This window comes from Trachypithecus francoisi, unplaced genomic scaffold (assembly GCF_009764315.1).
Source record: "Trachypithecus francoisi isolate TF-2019V2 unplaced genomic scaffold, Tfra_2.0 Lachesis_group3, whole genome shotgun sequence".
Lineage (NCBI taxonomy): Eukaryota > Metazoa > Chordata > Mammalia > Primates > Cercopithecidae > Trachypithecus > Trachypithecus francoisi.
Genome location: NW_022681468.1, coordinates 62,202,960 through 62,208,393, shown reverse-complemented (window position 1 = coordinate 62,208,393; position 5,434 = coordinate 62,202,960).

Here is a 5,434-nt window from a genome sequence, read left to right as displayed (position 1 = left end):
TATGCATGCTTTTCAATTGTTGATTTTCACTGTTACAGATTTTAAAATGTATATGAAATTCTGGTACAGTAATTCTCAAGTGTGTCATATTTTCAAATAAACTATTATTTCTGAAAAAGAAAAATTAAACTGTATTCCTCAGGTAAAAAGTTCTTTTTAAACTATGCATTTATTTATGTGGCATCAACAATTTTCTAGGTTAAGGTATTTTAAATTTATATGTTACTTATTTTAACAGATTTGTATGACATGGACTCTTTTAAGGTAGCCAGAAGCTTTACACCGCCAATCTAGGATGATAGATGTGTTATATTTATTGGTCAAGAATTTATTCTTATTAATGTTGATTTAGTGAATATGAACAAATTTTAACAAACCATGCTTGCTCCATTTCTCTATAGATGTATAACCATTGATGGTCTTTTACATATTCTGATTCATGTATTTATTGTATCTGCCTATCACTTTTCATCATTTGTGTTTGCTCTTTATACTCTAGAATGCAGATTTCATGATCACAAGGACATTAATATATTTTTCATAATAATAACTCCAAAATGTAATTAGCAACTAACTCAGTAACTTTTATACACACACACACACACATACATATATATTCTCCATGTATATTGTCAGTTTAAATATTTCTATCCCATAATCTTTGCTAATGCTTTACAATAGGATGTCATTATTCTATAATAAAATTTCCTTTTATTTTTCTAGAGGAATTGGCTAACAGTTGATACCTTTATAACAACAACCTCAGTATACATAGCAGATAATTATTTTCAAAGTTTACAAAAGATTTTTCATTTCTTGATTCTTAGAAGTGTAAAAATAATGTTAAACATATAAGAATATAAAAGAAGTCACATTTTTATTTCAAATACTCTTCAATGATTTATTAGTATGTGACCTTTGTTTAATATTTCAGCTACTCCATCTGTAAAAAAGGTAGTTTTTAATTTCATAGACTTACTGTGACTATTAAATGAATTCATCTGTATATAACATTTAACACAATGCCTAGCAAACAGTAAATTTTTAAAAAATGTTAAAGAGCTGTAGGAGGATTATTAATGTACTTTTATAGGTAAAAAAAAGTTTCAGAAAATTTAAGTGACTTTTTAAAACTAACACAGTAAGTTCAAGACCACAGAATATAATTAAATTATGAAAATAATTTATTAGATTATTTTTCCATGTTAATATATTCCAGAGAAAAAATTATAGTTGATCGTTGAACAATACAGGGTTAAGGAATGCCAACCCCCACCCAGTCTAATCTTTGCATATAACATTTAACTCCTACAATACTTAACTACTAATAACCTACTATTGGCCAGAAGACTTGCCAATAATATAAATAGTAAATTAACACATATTTTCTGTATGACTTTATATTCTTACAATAAAATAATCTAGAGAAAAGAAAATGCTACTAAGAAAATCATATGGAAGATAAAATACATTTACTATTGAATAAGTAGATGTGGATTATCATAAAGATCTTCATCTCTTATCTTCACATTCAGTAGGCTGAGAAGAAGGAAGAGGAGGGGCTGTTCCTGCTGTCTCAGGTCTCGGGGATAGCAGAGGTGGAAGGAACTCTCTATATAAATATACTCAGCCAGTTCACATCTATGTTGTTCAAGGGCCAACTGTATACATATATTACATAAAAGCAATGAAGATAGAGGCTTATAATTCTTTTTTTTTTTTTTTTTTTTTTTTTTGAGACGGAGTCTCGCTCTGTCGCCCAGGCTGGAGTGCAGTGGCCGGATCTCAGCTCACTGCAAGCTCCGCTTCCCGGGTTCACACCATTCTCCTGCCTCAGCCTCCCAAGCAGCTGGGACTACAGGTGCCCGCCACCTCGCCCGGCTAGTTTTTTGTATTTTTTAGTAGAGACGGGGTTTCACTGTGTTCGCCAGGATGGTCTCGATCTCCTGACCTCGTGATCCGCCCGTCTCGGCCTCCCAAAGTGCTGGGATTACAGGCTTGAGCCACCGCGCCCGGCCGAGGCTTATAATTCTTAAGATTTTTAGAGTAATCTGTACATTGACTGGGTCAGAAATCCAGCAAGTACAATTTCAAACTCTTTCTTTAAAATACAGGAAATACAATACTATAAAAGTGACATACTAAGCATGTCTGGAACTCCAATAAAGTAATAGGAAAAGTTTGGGGTCAAAACTTATTTTGTGTAGGACTGTTTTATCTATCTTTTGTGGATCTTCTAAAATGTATATATGGTTCAAGGATAAGATATTGTGTTTGGAGCTGTACTCTTCTAAAATCAAAATTTTAGTTGCATTCTTTCACAAGTATGCCAAGCCTGACTTTTGTTACATTTAGTATGTAGGGTCATAGGAACTTAAGTGTGACATTATTTTATGCTTAAACTGAGTTATCCAGATTATTGCATTTTGGTTGTAGTATGACCTTTTCAAAATTAAGTTCAATTTGGTTTTACTTTTCTAAAGAAGTAAGATATGAAAAAGCAGTGGCTTAATCTCCATGCCAGATGAATCCATGGGCTAAAATGAGATAAGGGTAAGTTTTCATTATCTGTCATGTTTTATTACACACAGAATAGTCATAATGCCTAATACTTGTGATTTCTCCTCTGTTCACTTCAGAACCTTTTAAATCCTTTCTGTGATTTAAACAAAGATCAATTACGGTGAAAATTCTTTTTTTATCTTATGCTGGCACATGTCTGCTTCAGATCTAAGAACTCAGGTTCTATCAGCTTAAACGCACAGCTGTAAGTATCTACAGCTCTATGTAAAAACACAATATTCTACATCTGTTTCAACACTTTCTCACTCCAAAAATTATTGTCATTTGTCTGAGCTCAACAGATATACCAGCAATAATTTATATTTTTCTGGCAGCCTCTTCCCTATCTTGACTTTTTTTTTTTTTCTTATCTATACATCGTCCCCTGGAGACATCAAGGATTAATCTTATGCATAGGAAACAGAAGCGCATATGCGTGCTTTCTCTTGTTCTCATTCCATGAAACCACATATTTCTAGCTATATTCATACATAGTAAAGGCTTTACACTAGAATTCTTACAATTTGTAAAAATTAACTAGCCTAGATATGTGTTATAATTAATACTACACAACTGCTCCAATGTTACAGAACGAGGAATAAATTGAAAGGATTAAATCATCTGGAAAGCTTTATACAGAGAGAGTTTAGAACATCAAATTTTCCAAATAGAATATATTTGTTAATGGGTTGAAAATAAATAGAAGTGGGTGGTGGTAAGCTACTAGGTCATTATTATGCTAGTTTTCATCATAGTCTCCTTAGGTATTACCAAACTTTTTTATATGTAATGGTTGCAGGATTTTTCCTTAGTTCAGCTAAAGATGGGGTCCTTGTCCATCCCACAGACACAAAAATTTAGACTCGCAGATGGTTTGAACGGTGAGTAAAGCAAGGTTTTATTGGGTGAAGAGGAAGAAAAGGGAGAAACAGGGACTCCTGCTAGGCCAGAGTCCCTGCTAGAGCATTTGCCGCCTGGCCATTCAAATCTCCAGTTCCACACAGGAAGAGGAGGGGCCATACTCCTCCCCACCGCAAAGTGCACTAACTTTCAGAACTTTGCTTTAACCTGTGGCTTATAATTAAGAGAAAAATGGCTTATATTCAGAATATATTATATAAAGTGTCCTTACAAATCAATAAGGGAAGAAAAAAAAAAATCTCCTTAGGAAAAACGAGACAGAACCATAAGAAGACAAAGGCCCAATAAACATGAAACATGAAAAAAATGCGCCACTACATTCATAAAAACGGGTATACAAATTCTGTGAGTCACTATTTTGGAATGATAATTAGTTTGACAAAAAGAAAAAAAGAAAAATCATTACTTTTTTATTTGTCAAGTATACAGAAAATTGACCACTTGCAAAATCTTTATATTTTATATGCTGACAAATTTTGCTACAGAAATATTATTCATCTATGCTAAAATATATGTATAGGAGTTCATGATAGCATAGAAGCTACTTTAAATCTGTTAAAGAGATTATTCCAGATGGTAATGGTAAATCACTCATGTATTATGCAAGAGCAGTATCATCTATAGAATAGACCTTTGGTGGCCGGGCGCGGTGGCTCAAGCCTGTAATCCCAGCACTTTGGGAGGCCGAGACGGGCGGATCACGAGGTCAGGAGATCGAGACCATCCTGGCTAACATGGTGAAACCCCGTCTCTACTAAAAAATACAAAAAAAACTAGCCGGGCGACATGGCGGGCGCCTGTAGTCCCAGCTGCTTGGGAGGCTGAGGCAGGAGAATGGCGTAAACCCAGGAGGCGGAGCTTGCAGTGAGCTGAGACCCGGCCACTGCACTCCAGCCTGGGCGGCAGAGCAAGACTCCGTCTCAAAAAAAAAAAAAAAAAAAAAAAAAAAAAAAAAAAAAAAAAAGAATAGACCTTTGGTAAGCAAGTTAACAGTAACCATCCCTTTGCTGTTAAAATTGGTGTTTAGGATATACACATCTATAACCATGACCATACTCCTAAAACATGTACTAATTTTAGAATTCTTCTAAGGATATCCATGACCATAATTAAATCATAGCATATACCTCATGGCTATCTCTTGTTCAGTATTTATGATAACACTCTTCTTGTCAACTATGGAAGAGCAATATCATATCCTAATACAAAAAACCATCTGGTGCTGCAGATGCCAGGTTGTGGTATCTTGACAGTTTTGATGGTAATATCACTGAGTTAATTATTTGCTAGGGGCAATGAAAAATGAGTACATTTGATTTTTTGATGTATAATTAAAGTAACATGGTTTGTGTCACAAAGGTTTATAAAGTACTTGGGCCAGTCTAGCAAAGCCACATTGATCAGATATGAGGGTGTGTACCAAAAGGAAACTCTTTCCTGCAGGGCGAACACTATGATTTGTCTGAACACAACATGGTACATCAGAACAATTGTGTTTCATACTCCCTGGTCTGACTTATTTGTCAGTCCTACAAGCCATGACCTCAGACTAGCTCTTTGACTTTAGTGTCCATGCTTTCTTCTCATTTTATTGAATGACATCTCCTATTAATTAGGTTATTGAATTTGATCTTTGACCAGCTCTGCTTCCGTTATGAGGCCTAATTCCCTTTATGTTATGTAATTAAATATATATATATTTTTAATGTAATATTATTTATTATCATTATTATTATTTTACCTTTAAATGTTTCTGTCAGCCCTTATGTTTTCAAGGAATCTTAACACACTGTACCTGTGTGGTAAATACTGTAGGCTGTAAAATTATACCACATGTGTTTAAATACTAGCTCTGTCACTCATGAACTGGGTGATCTTATAAAAGTTAACTTTTGTGTCTCAGTTTCTTCAAAAAACATGGATGCAATATTGCCTACATATAGGATTGTTA